The sequence below is a fragment of the Myotis brandtii genome, unplaced genomic scaffold, assembly GCF_000412655.1.
Source record: "Myotis brandtii unplaced genomic scaffold, ASM41265v1 scaffold216, whole genome shotgun sequence".
Lineage (NCBI taxonomy): Eukaryota > Metazoa > Chordata > Mammalia > Chiroptera > Vespertilionidae > Myotis > Myotis brandtii.
In genome coordinates, this window is record NW_005358092.1 from 4,366,527 (window position 1) to 4,376,073 (window position 9,547).

The 9,547-nt window shown below is 44.9% G+C and overlaps 1 protein-coding gene and 1 pseudogene across 3 annotated transcripts in view; one reads left to right on the plus strand and one right to left on the minus strand.

Moving 5' to 3' along the window:
• The window catches only part of SLC6A13 (solute carrier family 6 (neurotransmitter transporter), member 13), a 49,701-nt gene that overhangs the window by 6,570 nt on the left and 33,584 nt on the right, over window positions 1-9,547 (plus strand). The window lies entirely within an intron of this gene.
• Window positions 4,233-6,672, minus strand: LOC102247640 (annotated as a pseudogene).

A 9,547-nucleotide genomic window follows, 5' to 3' on the forward strand; every position in this document is an offset into this window, starting at 1 on the left:
ATATATAAAGAAAGAAAGAAAAGAAAGGGAAAAGGAAGCCCATCTGAAATCAGAAGCAACTAGCAGGCTTTTTAGGGAGAAAGATGGGAGGGATGCCTGCTCTCTCCAGGGCCTGTGGCCGATCCACTCCAAGCACCTGCCTCATCCTAATGGCTCTCTAGAGTCTCTAATCTCAGTCAGGTGCCCCATCACATAGCCAACCACCCTGACCCGGACCCTGTCATTCAGTAACCATTACTGAGTACCGAGCATGTGCCAGGAATCATTCTATGTGGTTGGGATGCATTTATAAACAAAAAGACCAATTCACTGTCCTTGTGGACTTATATTCTAGAAGAGGGAGACAAACATAGGAAATAGGGAAGTTACACAGTCTATCGGAAGTGAATGAGAGCTGTGGAAAAGACCAAGCAGAGCTGGGTAAAGGGGGTCAAAAGTGTGGGTGGGTTGGTCACATTGGTCACATTGGAGCAAAGGCTTGCTGTGGTGGGAGAGTTGGCCGTGTGGTATGGGGCGGGGCGGCGGGGGGGAGTTCTTCAAGCAGAGGAAACAGAAGGTTTAATGGTCCTAAAGCAGTGGTTCTCAACCTTCCTAATGCCGCGACCCTTTAATACAGTTCCTCATGTTGTGGTGACCCCCAACCATAAAATTATTTTCGTTGCTACTTCGTAACTGTAATTTTGCTACTGTTATGAATCATAATGTAAATATCTGATATGCAGGATGTATTTTCATTGTTACAAATTGAACATAATTAAAGCATAATGATTAATCAGAAAAACAATATGTAATTATACATGTGTTTTCCGATGGTCTTAGGCGACCCCTGTGAAAGGGTCATTCCACCCCCAAAGGGGTCGCGACCCACAGGTTGAGAACCGCTGTCCTAAAGCAAGAGGCTGATTGGCTTGTATGAGGAGCTGCAGAGAGGGAAGTAATTAGAAGGTGAGGTCAGAAAAGCAAAGAGAATGAAGTGGCAGATTGTGTAGGGCCTTGTCAGCTATTTAAGACTGGCTTTTACTCAGTGACATGGGGAGTCATGGCAGAGTTTTGAGCAGGATTGGCATGGTCTTACATTTTATTTATTTATTCATTTATCTTTATTATTTATTTATTTATTTATAACATTTAAGGAACAAAATTCTGTTTTTCTTTTTTTAAAAAATATTTTTTTATTGATTTCAGAGAGGAAGGGAGAGAGATAGAGAGATAGAAGCATCAATGATGAGAGAGAATCATTGATTGGCTGCCTCCTGCATGTCCCCTTGCAAGAATAGAGGGGATCAAGCCCACAACCTGGGCATGTGCCCTTCGCCAGAATCGAACCTGGGACCCTTTAGTCCACAGGTCAACGCTCTATCCACTGAGCCTGACCGGCTAGGGCATGACCTCACATTTTAAAATAATCTCTCAGGCTGCTGTGTTGAGAACTAATTATAGGGAAGTAAGGGCAGAAGCAGACCACTTTCAGCTGGAAGGCCCATGTTCTGAGACACCCAGGATTTGGGGATTTGAGAAAAGCCAACAAAAGAGACAGAGGAGAAACCAGCAATGGAGGAGGAAAACCAAGAAAATGAAGTGTTTTGGAGGCAAGAAAAGCAATGCTTGCAGGGAGGAGGGAGAGAGAACTAACCAGATGCCGCAGATAGCTTAAGAAAGATGAGAAATGAGAATCGATTATTAGCTTTAGCAGTGTGACTTTGTAAGAATAGTTACAGTGGAGTGTGGGGCAAAGACTGGTTTAAGATCAGGGGAGAGAGAATTGGAAATAGGAAGTATGAGTTATTTAGGCAACACTCAGGAGTAGGTGAAGTTTATCTCTTCTCGGGGTGGTCTCCCTCCTGGGGGTGGGGAGTAAGCCGATATGAGTGCTGTGCTACGTAGTGGTAGCCGTGTACCCTGTGTGTCTGGCGGTGGTGGGGATGGGTCATGACTGACGAAGTTGCTGAGAAGCTGCACATTTGAATTATTTTCCTTGCTCTCCACCCTCAACTCCCTGGAGGGAAAAGCAAACATAATCTTCCACCAGGGTCTGCCCCCCTAAAGCTCTGGCCATAGGGCTGGGGAGACTGGATCACCTGAGGCCCGCCATGGGAAAGGTGGTAGGAGAGGGTTTAGGCAACATGATTTGAATCTGCCAGGAGGGAATTTAAATTACTTGCCTGCCAATCTCAGTTCAGACAAAAGCAAATAACCTGCCAATTATTTTATACTGAATTTCTTAGTCCAGGTTGCTAAAAACCAGGGGGCAGAGGTCACCTGTGCTGAGAATCTTTTGTTTGTGCAAGTCATAGGCCACCAGCTGGAGACCACCTCATGTTAGGACAGGTGCTCCCCTCTTCCTCACCCCACTTCCCACCTCTTCCCTCTCATCTTCAGTCCCTGAACACCCAGGGCCTGGGTGCTTCGGAACATGGGCCTTTCAGCAGGAGCCTCTCTAGCTCCTTGGATCCTGGCTGCCAGCTGACTGAGTTCTTCAACACCCAGAATGGACCACCACAGAGTGTACCACAGCCGGACCTCTCAGAACTAGGGCTCTTGAGGGTAAGGACTGTGGGGGAAGGGCAGCGACAGAGTAAACCTCAGCTCTAACTGTAGGGAGAGAGAGCCTAGGGACACCACAGTAAAGGGGACTAACTGACACCCGGCACCAGGGGACTCTGTGCTCCTTGATGCTGCTTGTAGATACTAAAGAACAAAGAGAGACAAGGAGCACGTTTCTTTCTGTAAGAGTATCTACATGTGACAGTTTGGTGCCACTTCGAGTTAATTACTTAATGCTCAGTATTGGACAGACTAGTGTAGATTATAGCATAATTGATGTATGCTCATTGTTGTGTTGCTCATGTGGACTATCATCAGTTTATGTCTTTAAAAATGTCACCTGGAACATTACAGGTGACACTACATAGTGGCTTTTGCGAAGGGTGGCCAGCAGAATGATGCCTTTCTAGGATGGGCATGTGGTCTCTCCCATCCCATGGGGAAGAGTGCCAGGGCATTTTAGAATTTGGGGAAGGAGATGAACATGGTGGATATGGGGAAGCAGCAGGTAGCTGTGAATGCCAACCTCTATCTCCAGTACTAACTCCATCTTTCAGTGGTGGTGACTGGGAAAAGGCCAGAGTGGCTCAGGGGACTCCATGGTCTGCACTTGGATCCCTCTTGGGCTCTATCCTGCCCCTCACTCCTTCCCCACTTTTAGGGCCAGTGGCTCTGCTTGGTAGGTGTGGACCTTGTCCTCTGGGGCAGGTTGCCCAGGTGCTCAAGGAGTAAGGGAGCAGAACCGACCACAGGACCCACGGCAGTTAAACATTGGCTTGGCTTCTTGGGAAAGAGCAGGTAGCATAAAGATGGAGAGAAAGGGCTTGTGTTGGGCTGAAAACTCACTTCTCTCTCTCTTCTTTCTCTGCAGTGTTTCCAACTCTCAGCAGTAACTGTTCATATTCTCCACTGTGTTATCTCTTCCCTAATTTTCCCCTCCTGCCTTGGATGATTTATATACTTATCAGACTAAATTGTTTATGATTTTAATTTCTTTGCCCTTGTGGTAATTAAGTGCTTCCCTCAATGTCTGAATTATGGATGCAGGGATATGGGCAGTTAAGAACTAGTGAACTCTACTCCCCACAGACTTTTGTTTTAAACAGTTTTATTAAGGTATAATTGACTTACAATAAATTTTACATATTTAGACTGTACAATTTGATAAGTATTGACACATGTATACACCCTTGAAACCATTGCCACAGTCAAGATAATGCACATATCCATCACTCCCCCATATTTCCTCTTGTCCATTTCTCCAACCTCTCACCTCTGCTACCCTATCCCAATGTCACCACAGACCTGGTTTTTGAAATATATATATATAATCACTGTCATTTTAATTTCCATTTCTCTGATGGCTAATGATGTTGAGCATCTTTTCATGTGCTTTTATGAACCCATATATCTTCTTTGGTGAGAACCTGTTCAAATCTTTTGACCCTTTAAAAAAATGGTTATTTGTTTTCTTACTATTGAATTTTGAGACTTTTTAAATATTCTGGATACAAGTTCCTTATCAAATATGCATTTTTCAAATATCTTTTCTCATTCTGTCTTCTTTTGTTCATGTTATGAAAGCAATATATTTCAGTTTCAAAGATTTGACAAGTTCTATAGAATCTCTTTCATCATTAGATGAAAAATTTCAAACTTCACAATGTTCTGCCAGCTAGGACTGGCTGTCACTCACTGGTTTGAGGCCGAACCCATTTCAAGGCATGTCATGGTGGCACGTAATGGTGGGATGGTAAAACGTGCAGGCAGGTCGTGTACACTGACTGTTAAATCTGCAGTGTTGTGGATGATAGAAGGGACATTCCGTTTTCTTATAAGCAGAGAAGTAACGGCAGAGCTGACGGCTAGAAGACGGTGTTGGTGTTATCACTGGTTTTGGAGGCAGCATTGGCATTCTCATATGCGTGAAGGGACCATCTGGCTTAGTACATTTTGCATCATGTTTACCATTTGGATGGACAAGCAAACATTTTTTAGCAAATTTACAATTGGGGAAAACTACGCAAGGTGAAACAGAGTGGTGGTAAGCACATTCATGCCCATTTTCACAGGCAGGCCAGCGTGTGCCACGGGCCCCAAACTTTTTCCAAGTTCACTCGCCTCAGCTGGGCTTATGTGCAGTTTCTGCCATTCATGGGTCAATCTGCAGCCAGCGAACAAGAGCCTCTGTTGAGTTCCTTGACTTTTAAAAAATATTATCTCCTTTTGTCTTTTCTTCTTTAACGGGGGAACTTAGTCTAGATGTCCTGCTTTCCCCTGGACCATTTCTTCTCCTCCTTCTCCTTCTCCTTCTCCTTCTCCTTCTCCTTCTCCTTCTCCTTCTCCTTCTCCTTCTCCTTCTCCTTCTCCTTCTCCTTCTCCTTCTCCTTCTCCTTCTCCTTCTCCTTCTCCTTCTCCTTCTCCTTCTCCTTCTCCTTCTCCTTCTCCTTCTCCTTCTCCTTCTCCTTCTCCTTCTCCTTCTCCTTCTCCTTCTCCTTCTCCTTCTCCTTCTCCTTCTCCTTCTCCTTCTCCTTCTCCTTCTCCTTCTCCTTCTCCTTCTCCTTCTCCTTCTCCTTCTCCTTCTCCTTCTCCTTCTCCTTCTCCTTCTCCTTCTCCTTCTCCTTCTCCTTCTCCTTCTCCTTCTCCTTCTCCTTCTCCTTCTCCTTCTCCTTCTCCTTCTCCTTCTCCTTCTCCTTCTCCTTCTCCTTCTCCTTCTCCTTCTCCTTCTCCTTCTCCTTCTCCTTCTCCTTCTCCTTCTCCTTCTCCTTCTCCTTCTCCTTCTCCTTCTCCTTCTCCTTCTCCTTCTCCTTCTCCTTCTCCTTCTCCTTCTCCTTCTCCTTCTCCTTCTCCTTCTCCTTCTCCTTCTCCTTCTCCTTCTCCTTCTCCTTCTCCTTCTCCTTCTCCTTCTCCTTCTCCTTCGGGAGCAACTGAAAATGTCTGTTTCTGTGAGACTGTAGAATAGTTAGTTGTTTCTGTTACAGGTTCTTGAACTTCAGATACAGCTTTCAAAATTAGATTCTTGTTAGCTTGTTTAGAAGGAGGAAGCAGGGTGTCCTCTGGGCTTTGCTGGCACTGACAATGGGAGGCGCTTCCTGAACGGGACCCACAAACATCCTCTTCTCGCTCCTCTTCTCCACCCTGATTGCATTTTTTCACTTTAACCACTGAACTTACCACCGGCAACTCTCTCTTCCGAAAGTTTTCCCCTCAATCCTCACTTTTTCCTGAGTTGTTTCTGAAGGCGGGATTATCTATTCTAAGCTGGTAAGCACTTCTGGTTCACACAAATGTCCTGTCTCATCTACCCGGCTGTTCTGTGTACCGAATTGCTTGGCAGCATGAATACTGTTTTGCTGCGGTTGAGATCGCTGTTTAAATGAACACCACTATCTGCAGTTCGACTTGCAGACGGTCAATAAATTTCAGCGGAAGGCTGAAAAGAACCCTCTGTGTCACGGTAGGTTTTTTTCTGAGATAAGGGATTCTCCTGCACAAAATTGAGGTCTTCATTGGTGAGGTCACCTGGTTCCGGCTTAATATCAATCGCATCTGCAGAGGCTGCTGGCTCCCTCCGAAGTTTCACTGTTGACTTTAGTCGGTTGCAGTGCCATCATCATACACCTGTCCGACATTAGTGGTGTTCTGCTTCTGTGAACTTGGAGAAACTCTGGGATCTCTTTTCTGAGGTCTCGTGCTAGAAACCGCCATGGGTGGCAGTGCAGCGGCCTGCCGTCTCTCACCTCCCCGACTGACTGCTCTTGTTTGGAGGCACGTTACTATAGAATATGCTGGTGTCAGAGGACTGTAGACTAGAGGGGTTAGTTGGATGGAGTAAAGCTTATCTAGTGCACCACGGAGCTATAGGTGAATTGAATTGTACTGTGCCCTAGAAACAGGGACAGGTCCTGACTTTTCTTGTTGGTCACCATCACCATAATGTAACCAGGACATTCTTCATTGAACCATGGCAGATGCAAATGCCAGAAGACCTCAAACATCCCTAATGCAAAATAATTCAACATAAGCTCCTAATTCTTGCAATTTTCCCTAAGGGCACTCCAGATCTCGTGGCTGATCTCAGGCCCATCTCCAGGGCTGCGAGCTCAGCACTGCTGCGTGGTGCTTCGCTTAGCCCAGCCTCAGCCCTCTCCCTGCAGGCCTGCAGCCACAACTGCTGCCACTTCTGGCTCTGTTTTTATTTTTTCTTTCTTTCTTTAAAAAAATATTTTTATTGATTTCAGAGAGAGGAAGGGAGATGGAGAGAGAGATTGAAAGATCAATGATGAGAGAGAGAATCATTAATCAGCTGCCTCCTGCACCCCCTACTGGGGATTGAGCCTGCAATCCAGGCATGTGCCCTTAGACCGGAATCGAACCCGGGACCCTTCAGTCCACAGGCCAAGGCTATATCCATTGAGCCAAACTGGCTAGGGCTGGCTCTGTTTTTCTTAATAGCATCTTTGGAAGTGTAGAAATTTAAAATTTTGATAAGTCCAGTTTAATTAATTTATTCTTCTATGAATCATGTTTTTGGTGTCACATGAAAGAAATCTTTGCTTACTCAAGCTCTTTTCCCCCCTAGAAATTTCATAGTTGTAGGTCTTACATTTAGCCCTGTACGATAATGAAGATATGGATTAAAGTTCATTTTTGAGTGCATGAATATCCACTTGTCCCAGCATCATTTATGGAAAAGACTATCTTTCTCCCCCATTAATTGCCTTTACACCATGTTGAAAATCAGTAGTCCAGCTCTGGCTGGTTTGGCTCAGTGGATAGAGCGTTGACCTGTGGACCCCCGGTTGGATTCCAGTCAAGGGCATGTACCTTGGTTGCAGGGTCCCAGCCCTGGTCAGAGGCATGCCAGGAGGCAACCAATCGATGTGTCTTTCTCACATCGGTGTTTCTTTCTGTCTCTCCCTCTCCCTTCCACTCTCTCTCTGTCTAAAAGAAAAAAAAAAAGATTCAATGGGAAAAATATCCTCGGGCAAGGATTAAAAAAAGAAAGAAAGAAAGAAAGAAATCCGTTGTCCATATACATTTGGGTGTGTTGTTGGGCTGTATTCTGTTCTATTGAATTGTTTATTTTGACACCTACACCATACTGTCTTGATTACTATAGCTTTATAATAATATGAAAATAAGGTAGAGTTAAGCCTAAAACTTAGTTCTTCTTCTTCATAGTTGTTTGGCTATTTTATTTCCTTTGCATTTTCTTATGAATTTTAGAATCGGTTTGTCAATTTCTGCAAAAAAGTGTTCTGGAATTTTGACTGGGATTACAGTGAATCTATAAATCAACATGGGAACAATTGACATCCAAGTAATATAGAGTCTTCTTACCCATGAATAGAAGGGAACTATGCCTCACTATTTATTTAGGTCTTAAATTTTCTCTCAGCAATGGTTTGCAGTTGTGAGTGTACATATCTCAATATCACATCTTTTGTCAGATTTGATCCTGATGCTGTTATGAATGGTATTATTTCTTAAGCTGAATTTATCATGTTTTGGTTGCTAGTATATAGACACACAATGGATTTTTGTATGCTGATCTTGTATCCTGCAACCTTGCTAAATTAACTTATTGATTCTAGCAGCTCTTTGGTACATTTCAAAGGATTTTTCCTTTCTTTTTAAAAATACTTCATTGAGAAATGATTGACACAAAAAAAGCTGTGCATATTTAATGTACACAACTTGATGAGTTTGGAGGTAATATCTATCATCTCCAAAAGTTTCTGTTTGCCCTCTTATTTTTAGCCTCACCTAAGAATATGTTTTGTTTTTAATTGATTTTTAGAGGGAAGAAGGAAGAGAAAGAAACATGGATGTGAGAGAGAAACATCGATTGGTTGCTCTGCACCCTGTACCAGGGACCGAACCCACAACCTAGGAATGTGCCCTGACTGTGAAGTGAACCCAAAACCTTTTGGTGCACAGGATGATGCTCCAACTAACTGAGCCACCTGGCCAGGCCCGATCTGCCCTCTTTTAATTTTTTTTTCCTTTTTTTTTGGTGATAGGAACACAACATAAGATTTACCTTTTTGGTAAATTTTTAAGGAAAAAATGCAATATTGTTAACTATAGGCACTATGGTATATAGTAGATCTCTAGGACTTACTCATTTTGCCTAACAGTTAGGCCCTAACTGAAACTTTGTACCCTTTGACCAATGCCTGGCTCTCTGTTTCCCCCTTTCTCAGCCTCTGGTAACCACCATTCTACTCTCTGTTTCTATGAGTTTGACTATTTTATTTTTAAAATATATTTTTATTGATTTCAGAGAGGGATAGAGAGAAACATCAATGATGAGAGAGAATCATTGATTGGCTGCCTCCTGCATGCCCCCTACTGGGAATCGAGCCTACAGCCCAGGCATGTGCCCTTGGCCAGAACCGAACTTGGGACCCTTCAGTCCGCAGGCCGATGCTCTATCCACTGAGCCAAACTGGCTAGGCAAGTTAGACTATTTTAGATTCCAAAGGACTTTGTACATAGACTAGGGGCCCAGTGCATGAGTTCGTGCACCTTGAAAGGAATTGTGGGTCACGAGGCTGCAATGGGCACAGGGACGGGTCTCGGCCAATTCTCCATGCCTTGGCCCTGCCCCTCCTGCTGCGGCCCCCAGTCCCTTATCGGCTGGCAGCCCTGCTCCTACTGCTACCACTCCCACACACTGATAGCACTGGCCCTGCTCACACCTGCTGATGGTGCGGAGCAATTGGGGCTGGCGCCAGCAGCCAGTGCAAGCGGCGGCTCTGGAGCCAGCCATGGGTGTGAGTGGGGCTAGCGCTGGCAGTGGGTGAGACCAGCGGCTGCTGGCCCTGATTGCCCCTCAGGAGCAGGGGGAGGTGGAGAAGCCCTGAGAGACGATTGGGGCTGGCAGCCGCTTGCACTCGCTAATGGCACTGGCAGCAGGTGCGATTGCAGCTCGGGACTGTGGCTCATAGGAGCAAAGAATTTTCAGTAACCACCAGAAACTTGCCCCTGTGACAGC